This window comes from Panulirus ornatus, chromosome 55, assembly GCF_036320965.1.
Source record: "Panulirus ornatus isolate Po-2019 chromosome 55, ASM3632096v1, whole genome shotgun sequence".
NCBI lineage: Eukaryota > Metazoa > Arthropoda > Malacostraca > Decapoda > Palinuridae > Panulirus > Panulirus ornatus.
The window spans coordinates 9,148,042-9,175,459 of record NC_092278.1 but is presented as its reverse complement, the minus strand read 5'-3'; positions in this window follow the sequence as shown (position 1 = coordinate 9,175,459).

Below are 27,418 nucleotides of genomic sequence, written 5' to 3'. Positions count from 1 at the left end.
ATTTTCTATTACTGTGTCTACATTGCAATGGAAACCAAAATGGTAGGTGGCTATATTTTCATGGTAGGATAATTTTATTATGGCCATTATATTGCATTTCTGAGTATATTGTCATGGTGACTATGTTGCCATAATATCTATATTGTCATATAATTTGTCAAATTGATGGCAATATTGTCTTAGAGACGGTACTTTCATGTTATCTGTATTGTCACGGTGGTTGTATTGTCAACGTGACTATATAGTCATGTTTGCTACATTGTCGTTAAAATCACATTTTTATGGTAACTATATTACCATAGTGGCTGTATTGTTAAATCTCTATATTGCTATGATAGCTGTTTGTCATTTTTGTTATAGAACAAGGAGGTGACTGTCTTTTCATGTTGGCAATATTGTCAGAATAGCTATATTCTCGAGAAGTGGGTATATATATTTCTTTTCTGGCGGTATATTATCATGATGGCAATAATAACATTTTGGCGATATTTAAATGGCGATATAGTGTTTTAGCAGCTAAACTCTTGTTCTGGATATTCATCAGTTGTATATTTTATCATGGTAGCTACATACTTAAGGTTACTACATTTTCATGGTAGCTACATTGGCTGGTTGTATTCTTACTTTCAATATGATGCCGTCCTGGCTACATTATCTTGGTCGCTATATCAACTTGACGGCTATATTGTTATGATTAATTTTGTCTTTCGGGATATATTTTGTAATTAGTGACAATTCTGTTGTGATTACATGATCATGATAATATTTTCATGGAAACTTATATGGTATTGTAAGTGTAAGAGAACGGATATCATCTCACCATGTCACTTAAATTGTCATGGTTTTTACAGTATGATCTTGTTTATGTCAACCTGCTGATTATATAATCATGATTGGTGTATGATTATGGTAACTATATTGTAATGTTTTATTTCATTGAGATAATTTTGTCATGTTTATTAAAATTCCATGACAGCTATAATGTTGTAATCATATCATTATGATAAATCCTGTCTGAGTCACTGTTTTTTCACAGAGACTATATGGCCCTGGAGTTTATATTTTTGCTATGATCCGAAAACGACTATCTATTAACAGTACCTATATTGTCAGGTGGTTATACTGCCGTTGTTAATATAAGTTGAATGTTTCAATATTTTTGCTTTGATTATATTGTCATATCAGTTATATGATCATGGTAGCTTTATTGTCATAGTGAACAGATTGTAGTCGTGACTATATTTTTAAATTGGCTAACTTCTCATAACAAATATCTTGACATGGGGGCTATGTTTTCATGATATTTATAAAGTCATTTTAAGATTACTGTCAAGGTGACTGTATTGTCCTGGTGATTGAGTTATATCGTGATATTATTGTCAAGATGGTTGTGTTGTCATGGTGGCTATATTGTAGTTTGCTGTATTTTAATATTTCGCTTTTGTGAAGATAGATTTACTGTCAGTGTACCTATAGTGTCATGGAGAATATATTTTCATAGTGGAATTATTGTCATTATGAACATACTGTCATTTTGCCCATCTCCTTATTTTGGTTACATTTCTATCGTAAATATATCATCACCTTGGCTATATTAGCAACGTGATCTTTTTTTACGGTTGCTACATTTTCATTTTTTATTCATGCATTTTTTGTCGTAAGTGATACATTATCCTGATAACTATAACATTCCGGTAACTATATATTGGCATTTTGACTATATTGTTATTATGACAATGATATCATGTTGGATGTCTTGCCAAAGTAACTTTATTGTCATAGTGTCTATTTCATCATGATGGTTATAATGTCATGGTGACTACATTTTCACAGTAGCTTTTATATTGGTGTTGGGTTTGCCCTTGAGGATGAATCATTATAAAACGAGATTCTCATTTGATTAAATCATTAGGGGACGACATTGTCGTGATATGCTATATTGTTATGGTTTCAGGAATGTCATTGTAAGTATAATTATGTTGGCTATATTCCAATGGAAACCATAGTGGCAGAGTGGCTATATTTTCATAACATAATCATTTTGTTATGTCGACTATATTCCACTTGTGTGTATATTGTTATGGTGACTGTTGCCATAATATCTATACTGTCATTTGATTTGTTGAATTAGTGGCTATATTGTCATAATGTATTGTCATGGTTCCAGTATTGTCTTGGTGGTTGTATTGTCATCGTGTCTATATGGTCATGGTAGTTATATATCCATTAAGATTATATTGATATGGTAACTATATTGCCATGGCGGATATATTGTTAAATGAATATATTGCCATGATGGCTATTTGTTATTTTTTGTTATATTACAAGGGGGTGATTCTATTTTCATGTTGCCTATATATCAGGGTACCTATATTGTTATCATAAGATTACAGTCATAAAGACAATATAGTCGCCATGCCAATATTTTCACCTTAATGATATGGGTATCATGGTAATATATCGCTTATAACATAATATGCACTATTAAAATGACAATATACCACCTATAAAAAAATCACCTTCCCAATATAGCCAAGGTGACGATATATATAACATAGCAATGTAACCCAAATTAGAAGATAGCCAAAATGACTTTATTTCATAATGATAATTGCGTCACTATGAAAATTTGTTCCCAATAAAAGTATAGCTACACTGACATTATAGCCATATTCAGTAAATAGTAACAGTGAAAACGCATCAAACGACAATATAGCCACCATGATTGTACAGCCACCATAACAACAATGTTACAACATAAATCAATCACTGTGATATTAGAGTAAACTTGAAAAAATGTTTACAATTACCATAAAAGTATCATGAGAATATAGCATCCATATCAACATATTTCCCATGACAATTTAGCCATTATGATAGTATAGTCACAACTAAAATATATTGACTATAACAACAAAGCCACAATGGTCATATAACTGATATAACAATATAGTTAACGCAACATTAAAGAAACATTCAGAATATGTTCACAACGTTAATATAGCCACCTGACAATATATATACCGTGACAAAATAGTCGCTTTCGGATCATAGGAAACATATAGCCTCTAGAGTATATAGTATCCAGGAGACAATAGCGTCCAAAACAGAATTTATCAATACTTTACAGCCGCCTTGACAGTATAACCCATAAAACAATATCAGAACCATGAAAATGTACCTGCCATACCAATATAACTACTATCAAAATGAAGTCAACATACCAAAATGATCAAAAAAGATATTGCTATTGCTATATAGTTACAATAATCATACATTAATGATGATAATGTAATCAGCATTTTCACATAAGCACCATCACCGTTTAAAAGCATGACAGACTAAAGTACATGATGATATGATATCCAGACAGATAAAATCAAGATGCCAAATAAGCCGTCATAGAAATATTATCATGGTCATATAATCACAACCAAATTGTAGGTAAAGACAAAATACATCCCCAATGATGAAATTGACCGTAGCAATATAGCCATCAAGGTGATATAGCGACCAAGATAATGTAGCCAGGATGGCGTTATATTGAACATAACAATACACCCGCCATTCCAATATCGTCATCTTTACAATGTAGCTTGCATGAAATATAGTAACCTTGACAATATAGGTACCATGATAATGTAGTCCCATGAAAAAATGTCCAAAACAACAGTTGGGCTGCGAACACTATATCACCATGCTAATCTTGCCAAAATTCTAGTATAGCCATCATGGCAATATACCAAAAGGAAAAAAAATACCCACCACAATAAGATAGCTAACTTATCAATATAGCTACTCTGACAAAAAGCCATGATGGCAATACAGTTACCATAAGAATGTAATCTTGATGACAGTATAGCCATCATGACCATAGAGTTACGATGACAAGACAAATCATGATGACCATACAGGCAACATGACAATACAGTCTCTATGACAATATTGCCATCAATTTAATAAATCAAATGACAATATAGAAATTATGGCAACACAGTCACCATGACCATATACTCAAAAATACAATAAAATTCTGATAACAAAATGATCAAACCATGAAAATATAGCCACCCTGCCACTATGGCTTCCATTGTAATGTAGCCAACATAATATACATTCACCTTGAGTGTACTGAAACTATAACAATATAGCATGTCATGATAATATATTCACCTCATAATTTAAACAAAATGAAATATCCGTTTTTATAATAATATATGTCACATGTAGTTATCTTAGCAATATAGCCACTAACAGTTTGTAGTCATAATGACAATATAGTCACCATGACAATATACTGTCACTTTAATGATATAGTTATCAAGATAATGTATCACATGAAAAAATATATATGATTAAAAAATGACAATATAGCAACTATAAAGAGATCACCTTGCCAATATAGCCAAAGTGACGATATGCAAATCTTCGGAATGTAACCAAAATGAGCAGATAGCCAAAATGACGATATGTTCATAATGACAATACTGCTACTACGAAAATATATTCCCCATGACACTATAGCTACAATGACAATAAAGCAATCTTCACAAAAGAGTAACATTGAAAATACAGGAAACGACAATATAGCCACCATGACAATGCAGCTATCGTGACAATAATGTTATGATATACATCAATCGCCAAGCTATTAGAGTCACCTTGATAGTAATCTTTCAATGATTTTATGAATACCATGAAAATATAGCCCTCATGTCAACATATTTGCTATGACAATTTAGCCATTATGATAATATAATCACGACGACAAGATATTCACTACGACAATAAAGCTACCATGATCATATAACTGTTATGACAATATAGATTTCAGGATATGTAGTGTCCAGGACAATATAGAAATTACGGCAACACAGTAACCATGAGAATATATTCACAAATACAATAAAATCGTCATAAAAAAATGATCCAACCATGAAAATATAGTTACCTTGCCACTATGACTTTAATTGTAATGTAACCAACATGATATACATTCAACATGACAGTACTGAAACTATAACAATATCGCATATCATGGCAATATATTCATATAATAATTTAAAAAAAAGGAAATTTTCGTTTTTATGATATATCTTCAAGGGTAAAATCAACACCATTAAATATGCCAAAATGAAAATGCAGTCAAACTGTCATTATAACCATCATCATGAAATAGTCACCATGAGAGTATAGTTATCTAAGCAATATAGCCACTAAGAGACTATAGTCATAATGTCAACATTGTCACAATGACAATATACTGTCACCTTAATAATAAAGTTATCACGATAATGCATCGCTTATGAAAAAAAATGCATAACTAAAAAAATGACAATGTAGCAACTATAAAAGAGATCACCTTGACAATATAGCCAAGGTGACGATATGTAAATCGTCGCAATATAACCAAAATGAGCAGATAGCCAAAATGACGGTGTGTTTATAATGACAATACTGCTACTATGAAAATATATCCCCCATGACAATATACCTACAATGACAATAAAGCAATCTTCACAAAAGAGTAACTGAAAATACAGCAAACGACTATATAGCCACCATCAAAGTACAGCCACTATGACAATAATGTTAAGATATAATTCACTAACTGTATAAACATCATGAAAATAAGGCTTCCATATCAACATACTTACCATGACAATTTAGCCAATATGATAATATTGTCAAGACGGCAATATATTCACTATAACAATATAACCATGATCATATAAGTGATATGACAATACAGTCAACGCAACAATAAGGAAGCCTTCAAATTACATTCATTATTACAATATAAGCACCTGACAATATTGATGTTGTGACAAAATAGTCTCTTTCGGATCACTGCAAACGTATAGGCTTCAGGACAATATAGTGTCCATGACAAAATAGCGACTAAGACTAGATTTTTGATTAATATATAATCATCTTGACAGTATGGCCGATAAAACAATGAAACAACAATGAAAATGTACCTGCCATAACAATATAGCTACCATGAAAATGGAGGCAACATGACAAAATTGTCACAATGAAATATAATCGCCATTACAATTTAGTTACCATAATCATATATCAATCATGATAATATCATCAGGAGGCTGACTTAAACACCATCACAGTGTAAAAACTATGACAATATAGTGACATGATGATATGATATCTATACACTTGCACTCACATTACCAAATAAGCCGCTATGAAAATATTGTTATCATGATCATATGATTAAAACAAAATTGTAGTTAATGACAAAATATATCCCCAACGACAAAATTAACCATAGCAATATAGCCAGCAAGTAAATATAGCGACCAAGATAATATAGTTAGGATGGCATTATATTGAAAATAACAATACTGCCACAATGGCAATATCGTCACCATGACAATGTAGCTACCATGAAAATATAGTAACATTGACTATGTAGCTACTATGATAATAAAATCCCATGGATCATATCTACAATAACAGTTTATTGGCTAAGTCACTATATCACCATGCCATTATCGCCAAAATGTTAGTCTAGGCATCATGGCAATATAACACCAGAAAAAGAAAATAATGATATAGCTAACTTAACAATATAGCTACCCTGATAATATATTCAATATGAAAAGACAGTCACCTCCTTACAGTATAACAAAAATGAAAAATAGCTATCATGTCAATGTAGTCACCTATCAATATAGTCACCATGGCAATATAGTTACCATAACCATGTAATCATAACTGGAATATAACCAACATGACTATATAGTAAAGATGACATGCAACCATCATGACAATACAGGCAACATGACATTAGAGTCTCTACGACAATATTGCAATCGATTCAACAAATTAAATGATAATATAGATATTACTGGAACACAGTCACCATGATAGTATTATCACAAATGCAATATAACTGCGATAACAGAACTATCCTACCATGAAAATTTAGCCACCCTGTTACGGCAATATAGCTAACATGATAATACATTCACTACGACAGTACTGAAACCATGACAATATAGCATATCATGACAATGGAATCACCTGATGACAGTCGCTCACCAGCTACCGACGTGTACGGAGCTGCTGTCGTCTTTCAGAGCTAGGTTGTAGCTATTAATCCCTGCGTTGTCGCTACCCTTGCTTTGTTTTGAAGGTTTTATCTTATATGATCATGATTGGTGTATGATTATCGAAACCATAATGTGATATCGTTTGTATTTCATTGCAATGAATTTGTCATAGTAACTATATTTTCATGTAAGCTATATTGTTATGGTAGGTACATTTTCATGGTTGTTCCACTGTTTTATTGGCTATACTGTCAAGGTGTCTGTATTGTGATGATAAATCCTGTCTTCTTTGCTATTTTGCCATAGAGACTATATTGTCTTGGACGTAATATGTTTGCTATGATCCAAAAGTGACTATTTTCTCACAGTATCTATATTTTCATGTGGCTGTATTCTCAGAGTAGATATAATTTATAAATGCGTTTATTGTTGCGTTGACTATATTGTCATATCATTTATGTGATCATGGTGGCTTTATTGTTATGGTGAATATATTAGCGTCTTGACTATAGTATCAGAATGGCGAAACTGTCACTTTAAAGATATTCATATGGAGGCTATATTTTCACGACAAATATATTTATATGAACGCTATATTTTCATGATGTTCATGTACTCATTGTATATTCATTATCAAGGTGACGCTAATGTCCTGGCGATTGATTTGTATCGAGAGATTATTGTCATGGTGGCTGTACTGTATTGATGGCTGTATAGTCGTTTGCTATTTTTTCAATAGTACTCTTTTTGTGAAGATGGCTTTATTGTCAGTGAAGCTGGCGAATCGTGGGGAACATATTTTCATAGTTGCAGTATTGTCATTATGAACATACCGTCGTTCTGGTTATCATCTCTTTTTCTTTACGTTGCTATGATGTATATATCTTCACCTTGACTATAGTGGCAAGGTGATCTTTTTTATAGGTGGTATACTGTCATTTTCTAATCATGCATATTTTGTCACAAGCGATATATCATTTTGATAACTTTATTATTAAGGTGACAGTATTTTAATAGCGACTATATTGTCATAATGACTATAATCTCAGAGTGGCTATATTGCCATGGTCACTATTTTATCATGATATTTATGTCATAGTGACTGTATTTTCATGGCAGCTTTTTAATGGTGTATAAGATTTTGTTCTTGAGGTTATACTATAATAGAAGCGAAATTCTTATTTTTCATTAAATGATTAAGTGACTTCATTTTCATGATATGCTATATTGTTATGGTTTCAGTACTGTCGTGGTGAACGTTTTGTTATTGTGGCTATATTGAATGGAAGCCATAGTGGCAGGGTGACTATATTTTCATGGTAGGATCATTTTATTATGACGATTATATAACATTTCTGAGTATATTGTCATCGTGATTGTTTTGCCATAATATCTATATTGTCATTTAACTTGTTGAATTAGTTGCAATATTGTCTTAGAGACTGTATTTTGATGTTTTCTGTATTGTCATATTAGTTGTATTGTCATCGTGACTATAAGGACATAGTGACTATACTGCCATTAAGATACATTGCTATGGTAATCATATTGCCATGATGGCTATATTATTTTGTTACCATATTGCCATGATGGCTATATTGTTTAGTTACCATATTGCCATAATGGCTATTTGTCATCTTTTTTTTTATATTTCAAGAAAGTGGCTGTATTTTAATGTTACCTATATTGTCAGAGAAGTATATTGTCAAGTTAGCTATATCGTTGTGATGAGTATTTTTTCTGTTGATATATTACCATGGTGGCTATACTAACATTTTAGAGATATTGGCATGGTGATATATCGTCTTAGCAGCTAAACTCTTGTCGTGGCTATCTTTTGAGTATTTTCTATCTTGAATATTTTACCATGGCAGCTACATTATCCACGTTACTATATTTTCATGGTAGCTATATTGTCATGGTGACGACATTGGCCTTTGGCTGTATTGCAATTCTCAATACAATGCTCGCTACATTATTTTGGTCGGTATAACAAGTTGATGGCAACATTGCCATGATTAATTTTGTCGTTGGGGATATATTTGTCACTACCTACAATGTTATTATGATTATATGATCATGATAACAATATATTCATGGTGGCTTCTTTGGTATTGTAAGTGTAAGTGTATGGATATCATATCATCATGTCACTTACACTGTCATGGTTTTTATACTGTGATATTGTTTATGTCAACCTGCTGATTATATGATCATGATTGGTCTATGATTATGGTAAATATATTATAATGCCGATGATATTTCATTATGATAATTTTGTCATGTTGACTAAAATTTCATGACATCTATAATGTTTTGGCAGGTACAGTTTCATGATTGTTACATTGTTTTTGGTCTATACTGTCAAGGTGTCTATATTATAATGATATAACCTGTCTTCGGTCGCTATTTTGTCATAGAGACTATGTTGTCTTGCCGGCTATATGTTTGCTATGATTCAAAAGCGACTCTTTGTCACAGTATCTATATTGTCATGTAGTTATACTGCCATAGTGAATATGATTTGTATATTTTTTTTTTTGCTTCTTTGAATGTATTATCACATCCGTTATATGATCACTGTGGCTATATTGTTATAGTGAATAAATTGCCGTCATGATTATATTATACTAATGGCGAGATTATCATGGCAGACATGTTGACATGGAGGCTATATTTTCATGATATTTATATAGTCATTGTAAGTTTATTATCAAGGTGACTAATGACATGGTGACAATTTGTATCGTGACATTATTTTCATTGTGGCTGAACTATGATGGTGGCTATATTCTCGTTTGCTTTATTCTCAATGTTGCTCTTTTGTGAATATGGCTTTGTTGTCAGTGTAGCTATAGTGTCATGGGGAACATATTTTCATAGTGGAAGTATTGTCATTATGACCATACCGTCATTTTAGCTATCTTTTCCTTTTAGTTACATTGCTATAATGTACATATCGTCAGCTTAGCTATATTGGTAAGGTGATCTTTTTATAGGTGATATACTGTCATTTTTTAACTCTTGCATACTTTCTCATAAGCGAAATATTATCATGATAATTATATTTTTATGATGACAATATTGTCATAGCGACTATATTATCATTATGACTATAATGTCACAGTGGCTATGTTCCCAAGATAACTATATTGTCATGGTGACTTTTTTATCATGATTTTTATAATGTCATAATGACTGTATTTTCGTAGAAGCTTTTTTAATGGTGTTCATATTGCCCTTGAGAATATACCATTATAGAGGAGAAATAGTTTTTTTTGATTAAATTATCAGCTGACTACATTGCCATGATATGGTATACTGTTATGGTTTCAGTACTTTCATGGTAAATCTTTTATTACTGTTTGTACATTGCAATGGAAACCAAAATGGTAGGTGGCTATATTTTCATGGTAGGATAATTTAATCATAGCGATTATATTGCATTTCTGAGTATGTTGTCATGGTGACTATGTTGCCATAATATCTATATTGTCATATGATTTGTCAAATTGATGGCAATATTGTCTTAAAGACGGTACTTTCATGTTATCTGTATTGTCACGGTGGTTGTATTGTGAAAGTGACTATATAGTCATGTTGGCTACATTGTCGTTAAGATCAGATTTTCATGGTGACTATATTACCATAGTGGCTGTATTGTTAAATCACTATATCGCCATGATGGCTATTTGTCATTTTTGTTATAGAACAAGGAGGTGACTGTCTTTTCATGTTGGCAATATTATCAGAATAGATATATTGTCGAGAAGTGGGTATATATATTTCTTTTCTGGCGGTATATTATCATGATGGCAATAATAACATTTTGGCGATATTGAAATGGCGATATAGTGTCTTAGCACCTAAACTCTTGTTGCGGATATTTTTCAATTGTATATTTATCATGGTAGCTACATAGTTAAGATTACTATATTTTCATGGCAGCTACATTGTCATGGTGAAGACATTGGCATGGTGGTTGTACTCTTACTTTCAATATGATGCCGTCCTGGCTACATTATCTTGGTCGCTATATCAACTTGATGGCTATATTGTTATGGTTAATTTTGTCTTTCGGGATATATTTTGTAATTAGTGACAATGTTGTGATTATATGATCGTGATAATATTTTCATGGAAACTTATATGGTATTGTAAGTGTAAGTGAATGGATATCATCTCATCATGTCACTTGAATTGTCATGGTTTTTACAGTATGATCTTGTTTATGTCAACCTGCTGATTATATAATCATGATTGGTGTATGATTATGGTAACTATGTTTTAATATCGTTTTATTTCATTGAGATAATTTTGTCATAGTGACTACAATTCCATGACAGCTATAATGTTATGACCATATCATTATGATAAATCCTGATTGAGTTACTGCTTTTTCACAGAGGCTATATGGTCCTGAAGTCTATATTTTTGCTATGATCCGAAAACGACTATCTATTAACAGTATCTATATTGTCAGTTGGTTATATTGCCTTTGTGAATATAAGTTGAATGTTTCTATATTTTTGCTTTGATTATATTGTCATATCAGTTATATGATCATGGTAGCTTTATTGTCATAGTGAATAGATTGTCGTCATGACTATATTTTCATAATGGCTAAATTGTCATAGCAAATATTTTGACATGGGGGCTATATTTTAATGATATTTATAAAGTCATTGTAAGATTACTGTCAAGGTGACTATATTGTCCAGGTGATCGAGTTATGTCGTGATATTATTGTCAAGATGGCTGTATTGTCTTCGGGGCTATATTGTAGTTTGCTGTATTTTGATTTTACGCTTTTGTCAAGATAGCTTTAGCGTCAGTGTACCTATAGTGTCATGGAGAATATATATTCATGGTGGAATCATTTTCATTACGAACATTCTGTCATTTTGGACATCTAGTTATTTTGGTCACATTTCTATCATGTATATATATATATATATATATATATATATATATATATATATATATATATATATATATATTCACTTTAGCTATAGCTATATTAGCAATGTGATCTTTTTTTACTGTTGCTATATTTTCATTTTTTAATCATGCATTTTTTGTCGTAAGTGATACATTATCATGATAACTATAAAATTCCAGTAACTATATATTGGCATTTTGACTATATTGTTATTATGACAATGATATCAGGTTGGATATCTTGCCAAAGTAACTTTATTGTCATGGCGTCTATTTCATAATGATGGTTATAATGTCATGGTGACTACATTTTCACGGTAGCTTTAATATTGGTGTTGGGTTTGCCCTCAAGGATGTATCATTATAAAACGAGATTCTCATTTTGATTAAATCATTAGGGGACTACATTGTGGTGATATGCTATATTGTTATGGTTTCAGGAATGTCATTGTATATGTATTATTATGTTGGCTATATTCCAATGGAAGCCATAGTGGCAGAGTGGCTATATTTTCATAATATAATCATTTTGTTATGTCGATTATATTCCACTTGTGTGTATATTGTTATGGTGACTGTTGCCATAATATCTATACTGTCATTTGATTTGTTGGATTGGTGGCTACATTTTCATAATGTAATGTCATGGTTCCTGTATTGTCTTGGTGGTTGTATTGTCATCGTGTCTATATGGTCATGGTAGTTATATTTCCATTAAGATTATATTGATATGGTAACTATATTGCCATGGTGGCTATATTGTTAAATGAATATATTGCCATGATGGCTATTTGTTATTTTTTGTTATATTACAAGGGGGTGATTGTCTTTTCATGTTGCCTATATTTCAGGGTACCTATATTGTTATCCTAAGATTACAGTTATAAAGACAATATAGTCACCATGCCAATATTTTCACTTTAATGATGTGGGTATGATGATAATATATCGCTTATAACATAATATGCACGATTAAAAAATGACAATATACCACTTATAAAAAATCACCTTCCCAATATAGCCAAGGTGACGATATATATAACAGCGATGTAACCCAAATTACAAGATAGTCAAAACGACTTTATTTCATAATGACAATTGCCTCACTATGAAAATTTGATCCCAATGAAAGTATAGCTACACTGACATTAAAGCCATCTTCACTAAATAGTAACATTGAAAACGCATCAAACGACAATATAGCCACCATGATTGTACAGCCACCATAACAATAATGTTCCAACATAAATCAATCACTTTGATATTAGAGTAAACTTGAAAATTTTTTACAATTACCATAAAATTATCATGAGAATATAGCATCCATATCGACATATTTCCCATGACAATTTAGCCATTATGATAGTATACTCACAACTACAATATTTTCACTATAACAACAAAGCCACCATGGCCATATAACTGATATAACAATATAGTCAACGCAACATTAAAGAAACATTCAGAATATGTTCACAACGTCAATATAGCCACCTGACAATGTAGATACCGCGACAAAATAGTCGCTTTCGGATCATAGGAAACATATAGCCTCTAAAGTATATAGTGTCCAGGAGACAATAGCGTCCAAAACAGAATTTATCAATACTATACAGCCGCCTTGACAGTATAGCCCATAAAACTGTCAGAACCATGAAAATGTACCTGCCATAACAATATAACTACTATCAAAATGAAGTCAACATACCAAAATGATCAAAAAAGATATTGCCATTGCTATATAGTTACAATAATCATACATTAATAATGATAATGTAATCAGCATTTTCACATAAGCACCATCACCGTTTAAAAGCATGACAGACTAAGTTACATGATATGATATCCAGACAGATACACTTAAGATGCCAAATAAGCCGTCATAGAAATATTATCATGATCATATAATCACAACCAAATTATAGGTAAAGACAAAATACATCCCCAACGATGAAATTGACAGTAGCAATATAGCCATCAAGTTGATATAGCGACCAAGATAATGTAGCCAGGATGGCGTTATATTGAACATAACAATACACCCGCCATGCCAATATCGTCATCTTTACAATGTAGCTTGCAAGAAATATAGTAACCTTGAAAATGTAGGTATGTGATAATGTATTCCCATGAAAAAATACTCAAAACAACAGTTGGGCTGCGAACACTATATCACCATGCTAATCTTGCCAAAATTCTAGTGTAGCCATCATGGCAATATACCAAAAGCAAAAAAAATACCCACCACAATAAAATAGCTAACTTAACAATATAGCTACTCTGAAAAAAAGCCTTGATGGCAATATAGTTACCATAAGAATGTAATCTTAACGACAGTATAGCCATCATGAAAATAGAGTCACGATGACAAGTCACCCATGATGACCTTACAGGCAACATGACAATACAGTCTCTATAACAATATTGCCAACAATTTAATAAATCAAATGACAATATAGAAATTATGGCAACACAGTCACCATGACAATATGTTCAAAATACAAAAAAATACTAATAACAAAATGATCAAACCATGAAAATATAGCCACCCTGCCACTATTGCTTCCATTGTAATGTAGCCAACATAATATACATTCACCATGACAGTACTGAAAATAATCAAAATAGCATATCATGACAATGTATTCACCTCATAATTTAAAAAATATGAAATGTCCGTTTTTATAATGATATATCTCCAAAGGTAAATCAACACAATTAAATAAGCTACAATGAAAATATAGTCACATGTAGTTAACAATATAGCCACTAAGAGATTGTTGTCATAATGACAATATAGTCACTATGACATTATGCTGTTACTTTAATGATATAGTTATCAAGATAATGTATCACTCATGCAAAAATATACATGATTAAAAAAATGACAAAATAGCAACTATAAAGAGATCACCTTGCCAATATAGCCAAAGTGACGATATGAAAATCTTCGTAATGTAACCAAAATGAGCATATAGCCAAAATGACGATATGTTCATAATGACAATACTGCTACTACGAAATGTATTCCCCACGACACTATAGATACAATGAAAATAAAGCAATCTTCACAAAAGAGTAATAATGAAAATACAGGAAACGACAATACAGCCACCATGACAATGCAGCTATCGTGACAATAATGTCACGACATACATCAATCGCCAGGCTATTAAAGTCACCTTGATAGTAATCTTTCAATGACTTTATGAATATCATGAAAATATAGCCCTCAGGTCAACATATTTCCTATGACAATTTAGCCATTATGATAATATAGTCACGACGACAAGATATTCACTATGACAATAAAGCCACCATGATCATATAACTGATATGACAATATAGATTTCAGGATATGTAGTGTCCAGGACAGTATAGAAATTACGGCAACACAGTAACCATGAGAATATACTCACAAATACAATAAAATCGTCATAGCAAAATGATCCAACATTGAAAATATAGCTACCCTGCCACTAAGACTTTAATGGTAATGTAACTAACATAATATACATTCAACATGACAGTACTGAAACTATAAGAATATCGCATATCATGGCAATACATTCACATGATGATTTAAAAAGAAGGAAATTTTCGTTTTTATAATATATCTTCAAGGGCAAAATCAACAACATTGAATATGCTACAATGAAAATGCAGTCAAACTGTCATTTTAACCATCATCATGAAATAGTCACCATGACAGTATAGTCATCTTAGCAATATAGCCACTAAGAGATTATAGTAATAATGTCAACATTGTCACAATGACAATATACTGTCACCTTAATAGTAAAGTTATCAGGATAATGAATCGCTTATGAAAAAATATGCATGACTAAAAAAATGACATTATAGCAACTATAAAAGAGATCACTTGACAATATAGCCAAGGTGACGATATGTAAATCTTCGCAATATAACCAAAATGAGTAGATAGACAAAATGACGGTGTGTTCATAATGACAATACTGCTTCTATGAAAATATATCCCCCATGACACTATAGCTACAATGACAATAAAGCAATCTTCACAAAAGAGTAATAATGAAAATACAGCAAACGACTATATAGCCACCATGAAAGTACAGCCACTATGACAGTAATGTCACGATATAATTCACTGACTATATAAACATTATGAAAATAAGGCTTCCATGTCAACATACTTACCATGACAATTTAGCGAATATGATTATATAGTCAAGACGGAAATATATTCACTATAACAATATAGCCATGATCATATAAGTGATATGACAATACAGTCAACGCAACAATAAGGAAGCTTTCAATTTATATTCATTATGGCAATATTAGCACCTGACAATATTGATCCTGTGACAAAATAGTCTCTTTCGGATCATAGGAAACATATAGGTTCCAGGACAGTATAGTGTCCATGACAAAATAGCGACAAAGACAAGATTTTTAATTAAGATATAGTCACCTTGACAGTATAGCCTATAAAACAATGAAACAACAATGAAAATATACCTGCCATAAAAAAATGCAGGCAACATGACAAAATTGTCACAATGAAATATAATCGCCATTACAATTTAGTTACCATAATCATATATCAATCAAGATAATATCATCAGGAGGCTGACATAAACACCATCACAGTATAAAAACCATGACAATATAGTGACATGTTAATATGATATCCATACACTTGCACTCACATTACCAAATAAACCGACATGAAAATATTGTTATCATGATCATATGATTAAAACAAAATGTAGTTAATGACAAAATATATCCCCAACGACAAAATTAACCATAGCAATATAGCCAGCAAGTAAATATAGCGACCAAGATAATGTAGTTAGGATGGCAATATATTGAAATAACAATACAGCCACAATGGCAATATCGTTACCATGACAATGGAGCTACCATGAGAATATAGTAACATTGACAATGTAGCGACTATGATAATAAAATCCCATGGAACATATCCACAACAACAGTTTATTTGCTAAGACATTATATCACCATCCCAATATCGCCAAAATGTTAGTCTAGTTATCATGGCAATATACCACCAGAAAAAGAAAATAAGCACCACAATGATACAGATAACTTAATAATATTGCTACCCAGATAATATATTCAATATGAAAAAACAGTCACCTCCTTACAGTATAACAAAAAGGAAAAATAGCTATCATGGCAATGTAGTCACCTATCAATATAGTCACCATGGCAATATAGCTACCATAACCATGTAATCATAACTGGAATATAACCAACATGACTATATAGTCAAGATGACATGCAACCATCATGACAATACAGGCAACATGACATTAGAGTCTCTACGACAATATTGCAATCGCTTCAACAAATTAAATGATAATATAGATATTACTGGAACACAGTCACCATGACAGTATTATCACAAATGCAATATAACCACCGCGATAACAAAATTATCCTACCATGAAAATTTAGCCACCCTGCCACTGCAATATAGCTAACATAATAATACATTCACTACGACAGTACTGAAACCATGACAATATAGCATATTATGACAATGTAATCACCTGATGACAGTCGCGCACCAGCTACCGACGTGTACGGATCTGCTATCGTCTTTCAGAGCTAGAGTGTAGCTATTCCTCACTGCGTTGTCGCTACCCTTGCTTTGTTTTGAGGGTATTATCTTATATGATCATGATTGGCGTATGATTATCGAAACTATGATGTGATATCGTTTGTATTTCATTGTAATGAATTTGTCATAGTAACTATATTTTCATGTAAGCTATATTGTTATGGTAGGTACATTTTCATGGTTGTTCCACTGTTTTATTGGCTTTACTGTCAAGGTGACTGTATTGTGATGATAAATCCTGTCTTCTTCGCTATTTTGTCATAGAGACTATGTTCTCTTGGACGCTATAAGTTTGCTATGATCTAAAAATGACTATTTTGTCACAGTATCTATATTTTCATGTGGCTGTATTCTCAGAGTGGATATAATTTATAAATGTGTTTATTGTTGCGTTGACTATGTTGTCATATCATTTATGTGATCATGGAAGCTTTATTGTTATGGTGAATATTTTAGCGTCTTGACTATATTATCAGAATGGCGAAACTGTCACTTTAAAGATATTCATATGGAGGATATATTTTCACTACAAATATATTTATATGGACGCTATATTTTCATGATGTTCATGTACTCATTGTATATTCATTATCAAGGTGACGCTAATGTCATGGCGATTGATTTATATCGAGAGATTATTGTCATGGTGGCTGTACTGTCTTGATGGCTGTATAGTCGTTTGCTATTTTATCAATAGTACTCTTTTTGTGAAGATGGCTTTATTGTCAGTGAAGATTGCGAATCGTGGGGAACATATTTTCATAGTTGCAGTATTGTCATTATGAATATACCGTCGTTCTGGTTATCATCTCTTTTTCTTTACGTTGTTATTATGTATATATCGTCACCTTGACTATAGTGGCAAGGTAATCTTTTTTATAGGTGCTATACTGTCATTTTCTAATCATGCATATTTTGTCACAAGCGATATATCATTTTGATAACTTAATTCTTAAGGTGACAGTATTTTAATAGCGACTATATTGTCATAATGACTATAATCTCAGAGTGGCTATATTGCCATAGTCACTATTTTATCATGATATTTATGTCGTTGTGACTGTATCTTCATGGAAGCTTTTTAATGGTGTATAAGATTTTGTCCCTGAGGTTATACCATAATAGAAACGAAATTTTTATTTTTCATTAAATGATCAAGTGACTACATTGTCAAGATATGCTATATTGTTATGGTTTCAGTACTGACGCGGTAAATGTTTTGTAACTGTGGCTATATTGTAATGGAAGCCATAGTGGCAGGGTGACTATATTTTCTAGGTAGGATTGTTTTATTATGACGATTATATAATATTTCTGAATATATTGTCATCGTGATTGTGTTGCCATAATATCTATATTGCCATTTAAGTTGTTGAATTAGTGGGAATATTGTCATAGAGACTGTATTTTGATGTTTTCTGTATTGTTATGGTAGTTGTATTGTCATCTTGACCATAAGGACATGTGACTATATTGCCATTAAGAATACATTGCTATGGTAATCATATTGCCATGATGGCTATATTGTTTGGTTACCAAATTTCCATGATGGTTATATTGTTTAGTTACCATATTGCCATGATGGCTATTTGTCATTTTTTTTTTTATATTTCAAGGAGGTGGATGTCTTTTAATGTTACATATATTTTCAGAGTAGTATATTGTTAAGTTAGCTATATCGTTGTGATGAGTATTTTTTCTGTTAATATATTGCCATGATGGCTATACTAACATTTTAGAGATAGTGGCATGGTGATATATCGTCTTAGCAGCAAAACTCTTTTTGTGGCTATCTTTTGGGTATTTTCTATCTTGAATATTTTGCCATGGCAGCTACATGATCAACGTTACTATATTTTCATGGTAGCTATATTGTCATAGTGACGACATTGGCACGGTGGCTGTATTGTAATTCTCAATACAATGCTCGCTACATTATATTGGTCGCTATAACAAGTTGATGGCAATATTGCTATGATTAATTTTGTCGTTGGGGATATATTTGTCACTACCTACAATATTGTTGTGATTATATGATCATGATAACAATATATTCATGGCGGCTTCTTTGGTATCGTAAGTGCATGTGTATGGATATCATATCATCATGTCACTTATACTGTCATGGTTTTTATACTGTGATATTGTTTATGTCAACCTGCTGATTATATGATCATGACTGGTCTATGATTATGGTAACTATATTGTAATGCCGATGATATCTCATTATGATAATTTTGTCATGTTGACTAAAATTTCATGACATCTATAATGTTTTGGCAATTACAGCTTCATGATTTTTACATTGTTTTATTGTCTATACTGTCAAGGTGTCTATATTATAATGATATATCCTGTCTTGGTCGCTATTTTGTCATAGAAACTATGTTGTCCTGCCGGCTATATGTTGCTATGATTCAAAAGCGACTATTTGTCACAGTATATATATTGTCATGTTGTTATACTGCCATAGTGAATATGATTTGTATATTTCTTTTTTGTTTCTTTGACTGTATTGTCACATCAGTTATGTAATCACTGTGGCTATATTGTTATAGTGAATAAATTGCCGTCATGAATATATTATCATAATGGCCATATTATCATGGCAGACATGTTGACATGGAGAGTATATTTTCATGATATTTATATAGTCATTGTAAGTTTATTATCAAAGTGACTAATGACATGGTGATGATTTGTATCGTGACATTATTATCATGGTGGCTATATTCTCGTTTGCTGTATTTTCAATGATGCTCTTTTGTGAATATGTTTTTTTTTGTCAGTGTAGCTATAGTGTCATGGGGAATATATTTTCATAGTGGCAGTATTGTCATTATGACTATACCGTCATTTTGGCTATCTTCTCATTTTAGTTACATTAGTATAATGTATATATCGTCATCTTAGCTATATTGGCAAGGTGATCTTTTTATAGATGATACATTGTCATTATTTAACTCTTGCATACTTTGTAGGTAAAGACAAAATACATCCCCAACGATGAAATTGACCGTAGGAATATAGCAATTAAGTTGACATAGCGACCAAGATAATGTAGCCAGGATGGCGTTATATTCAACATAAAAATACACCCGCCATGCCAATATCGTCATGTTTACAAGGTAGCGTGCATGAAATATAGTAACCTTGACAATGAAGGTACCATAATAATGTATTTCCATGAAAAAATGTCCAAAACAACAGTTGTGCTGCGATCGCTATATCACCATGCTAATCTTGCCAAAATTCTAATATAGCCATCATGGCAATATACCAAAAGGACAAAAAAATGTATCACTCATGAAAAAATATACATGATTAAAAAAAATGACAATATTGCAACTATAAAGAGATCACCTTGCCAATATAGCTAAGGTGACGATATGTAAATCTTCGCAATGTAACTAAAATGAGAAGATAGCCAAAATGACGATATGTTCATAATGACAAAACTGCTACTACAAAAATGTATTCCCCATGACACTATAGCTACAATGACAATAAAGCAATCTTCACAAAAGAGTAACATTGAAAATACAGGAAACGGCAATATAGCCACCATCACAATGTAGCTATCGTGACAATAATATCATGATATACATCAATCGCCAGGCTATTAGAGTCACCTTGATAGTAATCTTTCAATGACTTTATGAATATCATGGAAATATAACCCTCATGTCAACATATTTCCTATGACAATTTACCCATTATGATAATATAGTCACGACGACAAGATATTCACTACGACAATAAAGCTACCATGATAATATAACTGATATGACAATATAGATTTCAGGATATGTTGTGTCCAGGACACAATAGAAATTACGGCAACACAGTAACCATCAGAATATACTCACAAATACAATAAAATCGTCATAACAAAATGATTCAACCATGAAAATATAGTTATCCTGCTACTATGATTTTAATTGTAATGTAACCATCATAATATACATTCAACATGACAGTAATGAAACTATAACAATATCGTATGTCATGGCAATATATTCACATGACAATTTAGAAAAAAGGAAATTTTCGTATTTATAATATATCTTCAAGGGCAAAATCAACACCATTAAATATGCTACAATGAAAATGCAGTCAAAATGTCATTATAACAATCATCATGAAATAGTCACCATGACAGTATAGTTATCTTAGCAATATAGCCACTACGAGATTATTGTCATATTGTCAACATTGTCACAATGACAATATACTGTCACCTTAATAGTAAAGTTATCACGATAATGTATCGCTTATGAAAAAGTATGCATGACTGAAAAAAAATGACAACATAGCAACCATGAAAGAGATCACCTTGACAATATAGCCAAGGTGACGATATGTAAATCTTCGCAATATAACCACAATGAGTAGATAGCCAAAATGACGGTATGTTCATAATGACAATAATGCTGCTATGAAAATATATCCCCCATGACACTATAGCTACAATGGCAATAAAGCAATCTTCACAAAAGAGTAACAGTGAAAATATAGGAAACGACAATATAGCCACCATGAAAGTACAGCCACTAGGACAATAATGTCACGATATAATTCACTGACTATATAAACATCATGAAAATAAGGCTTCCATGTCAACATACTTACCATGACAATTTAGACAATATGATAATATAGTCAAGACGGCAATATTTTCACTATAGCAATATAGCCATGATCATATAAGTGATATGACAATATAGTCAACGCAACAATAAGGAAGCCTTCAGATTATATTCATTATGGCAATATAAGCTCCTGACACTATTGATGCTGTGACAAAATAGTCTCTTTCGGATCATAGCAAACATATAGGCTCCAGGACAATATAATGTCCATGACAAAATAGCGACCAAGACAAGATTTTGAACTAAGATATAGTCACCTTGACAGTAGAGCCGAAAAAACAATGAAACAACAATGAAAATGTACCTGCCATAACAATATAGCTACCATGAAAATGCAGACAACATGACAAAATTGTCACAATGAAATATAATCGCCAATACAATATAGTTACCATAATCATATATCAATCATGATAATTTTATCAGGAGGCTGACATAAACACCATCACAGTATTAAAACCATGACAATATAGTGACATGATAATATGATATCCATACACTTGCACTCACATTACCAAATAAACCGCCAAGAAAATATTGTTACCATGATCATATGATTAAAACAAAATTTTAGTTAATACCAAAATATATCCCCAACGACAAAATTAACCATAGCAATATAGCCAGCAAGTAAATATAGCGACCAAGATAATGTAGTTACGATGGCATTATATTGAAAATCACAATACAGCCACAATGGCAATATCGTCACCATGAGAATGGATAAAAATATAGTAACATTGACAATGTAGCTACTATGATAATAAAATCCCAGGGAACATATCCACAATAGCAGTTTATTTGCTAAGACACTATATCACCATGCCAATATCGCCAAAATGTTAGTCTAGGCATCATGGCAATATACCACCAGAAAAAGAAAATAAGCACCACAATGATATAGCTAACTTAACAATATAGCTACCCTGATAATATATTCAATATTTAAAGACAGTCACCTCCTTAGAGTATAATAAAAATGAAAAATAGCCATCATGTCAATGTAGTCACCTATCAATATAGTCACCATGGCAATATAGTTACCAGAACCATATAATCATAACTGGAATATAACCAACATGACTATATAGTCAAGATGACATGCAACCATCATGACAATACAGGCAACATGACATTAGAGTCTCTACGACAATATTGCAATCGCTTCAACAAATTAAATGATAATATAGCTATTACTGGAACACAGTCACCATGACAGTATTATCACAAATGCAATATAACCGCGATAACAAAATTATCTTACCATGAAAATTTAGCCACCCTGCCACTGCAATATAGCTAACATAATAATACATTCACTACGACGGTACTGAAACCATGACAATATAGCATATCATGACAATGTAGTCACCTGATGACAGTCGCGCACCAGCTACCGACGTGTACGGAGCTGCTATCGTCTTTCAGAGCTAGGTTGTAGCTATTGCTCCCTGGCTTGTCGCTACCCTTGCTTTGTTTTGAAGGTTTTTTCTTATATGATCATGATTGGTGTATGATTATCGAAACCATAATATGATATCGTTTGTATTTCATTGTAATGAATTTGTCATAGTAACTATATTTTCATGTAAGCTATATTGTTATGGTAGGTACATTTTCATGGTTGTTCCACTGTTTTATTGTCTATACTGTCAAGGTGACTGTATTGTGATAAATACTGTCTTCTTCGCTATTTTGTCATGGAGACTATATTCTCTTGGACGCTATATGTTTGCTATAATCCAAAAATGACAATTTTGTCACAGTAACTATATTTTCATGTGGCTGTATTCTCAGAGTGGATATAATTTATAAATGCGTTTATTGCTGAGTTGACTATATTGTCATATCATTTATGTGATCATGGAGGCTTTATTGTTATGGTGAATATATTAGCGTCTCGACTATATTAACAGAGTGGCGAAACTGTCACTTTAAAGATATTCAAATGGAGGCTATATTTTCACGACAAATATATTTATATGGACGCTATATTTTCATGATGTTCATGTACTCATTGTATATTCATTATCAAGTTGACGCTAATGTCCTGGCGATTGATTTATATCGAGAGATTATTGTCATGGTGGCTGTACTGTCTTGATGGCTGTATAGTCGTTTGCTATATTGTTAATAGTACTCATTTTGTGAAGATGGCTTTCTTGTCAATGAAGCTAGAGAATCATGGGGAACATATTTTCATAGTTGCAGTATAGTCATTATGAACATACCGTCGTTCTGGTTATCATCTCTTTTTCTTTACGTTGGTATGATGTACATATCGTCACCTTGACTATAGTGGCAAGGTGATCTTTTTTATAGGTGCTATACTGTCATTTTCTAATCATGCATAATTTGTCATAAGCGATATATCATTTTGATAACTTTATTATTAGGTGACAGTATTTTAATAGAGACTATATTGTCATAATGACTATAATCTCAGAATGGCTATATTGCCATGGTCACTATTTTATCATGATATTTCTGTCATAATGACTGTATTTTAATGGCAGCTTTTTAATGGTGTATAAAATTTTGTCTCTGAGGTTATACCATAACAGAAGCGAAATTTTTATTTTTCATTAAATGATCAAGTGAGTACATTGTCATGATATGCTATTTTGTTATGGTTTCAGTACTGTCGTGGTAAATGTTTTGTTATTTTGGCTATATTGTATTGGAAGCCATAGTGGCAGGGTGACTATATTTTCATGGTAGGATCATTTTATTATGATGATTATATAACATTTCTGAGTATATTGTCATCGTGATTGTGTTGCCATAATATCTATATTGTCATTTAACTTGTTGAATTAGTGGCAATATTGTCTTAGAGACTGTATTTTGATGTTTTCTGTATTGTCATGGTAGTTGTATTGTCATCGTGACTATAATGACATGGTGACTATATTGCCATTAAGAATACGTTACTATGGTAATCATATTGCCATGATGGCTATATTTTTTGGTTATCGTATTGCCATGAAGGTTATATTTTTTAGTTTCCATATTGCCATAATGGCTATTTGTCATTTTTTTTTTTTATATTTCAAGGAGGTGGCTGTCTTTTAATGGTACCTATATTGTCAGAGTAGTATATTGTCAAGTTAGCTATATCGTTGTGATGAGTATTTTTTCTGTTGATATATTCCATGATGGCTATACTAACATTTTAGAGATATTGGCACGGTTATATATCGCCTTAGCAGCTAAAGTCTTGTTGTCGCTATCTTTTGGGTATTTTCTGTCTTGAATATTCTGCCATGGCAGCTACATTATCAACGTTACTATATTTTCATGGTAGCTATATTGTCATGGTGAAGATATTGGCACGGTGGCTGTATTTTAATTCTCAATACAATGCTTGCTACATTATCTTGGTCGCTATAACAAGTTGATGGCTATATTGCGATGATTAATTTTGTCGTTGGGGATATATTTGTCACTACCTACAATATTGTTGAGATTATGTGATCATGATAACACTATATTCATGGCGGCTTCTTTGGTACTGTAAGTGTAAGTGTATGGATATCATATCATCATGTCACTTATACTGTCATGGTTTATATACTGTGATATTGTTTATGTCAACCTGCTGATTATATGATCATGATTGGTCTATGATTATGGTAACTATATTGTAATGCCGATGATATTTCATTATGATAATTTTGTCATGTTGACTACAATTTCATGACATCTGTAATATTTTGGCAGGTACAGTTTCATGATTGTTACATTGTTTTATGGTCTATACTGTCAAGGTGTCTATATTATAATGATATATCCTGTCTTGGTCGCTATTTTGTTATAGAGACTATGTTGTCCTGCCGGCTATATGTTTGCTATGATTCAAAAGCGACTATTTGTCGAAATATCTATATTGTCATGTAGTTATATTGCCATAGTGAATATGATTTGTATATTTCTTTTTTGCTTCTTTGACTGTATTGTCACATCAGTTACATGATCACTGTGGCTATATTGTTATAGTGAATAAAATGCCTTCATGACTATATTATCATAATCGCCAGATTATCATGGCAGACATGTTGACATGGAGGCTACATTTTCATGATATTTATATGGTCATTGTAAGTTTATTATCAAGGTGACTAATGACATGGTGATGATTTGTCTCGTGACATCATTATCATGGTGGCTGAACTATGATGGTGGGTATATTCTCGTTTGCTGTATTTTCAATGTTGCTCTTTTGTGAATATAGCTTTGTTGTCAGTGTAGCTATAGTGACATGGGGAACATATTTTCATAGTGGCAGTATTGTCATTAAGCCCATACCGTCATTTTGGCTATCTTTTCATTTTAGTTACATTGATATAATGTATATATCGTCACCTTAGCCATATTGGCCAAGTTATCTTTTTATAGGTGATATATTGTCATTATTTAACTCCTGCATACTCTGTCATAAGCGAAATATAATTATGATAATTATATTTTTATGGTGACAATATTGTCATAGCGACTATATTATCATTATAACTATAATGTCACAGAGGCTATATTGCCAAGATAACTATATTAGCATGGTGACTTTCTTATCATGATTTTTATATTGTCATAATGACTGTATTTTCGTAGAAGCTTTTTTAATGGTGTTGATATTGCCCTTGAGGATATATTATTATAGAAGAGAAATTGTCATTTTGATTAAATTATTTGGTGACTACATAGCCATGATATGCTATACTGTTATGGTTTAAGTACTGTCATGGTAAATCTTTTATTACTTTTTCTACATTGCAATGGAAACCAAAATGGTAGGTGGCTATATTTTCATGGGAGGATAATTTTATCATGGCGATTATATTGCATTTCTGAGTATATTGTCATGGTGACAATGTTGCTATAATATCTATATTGTCATATAATTTGTCAAATTGATGGCAATATTGTCTTAGAGACGGTACTGTCATGTTATATGTATTGTCACGGTGGTTGTATTGTCAACGTGACTATATAGTCATGTTGGCTACATTGTCGTTAAGGTCACATTGTTATGGTAACTAAATTACCATAGTGGCTGTATTGTTAAATCACCATATCGCCATGATGGCTATTTGTCATTTTCGTTATATAACAAT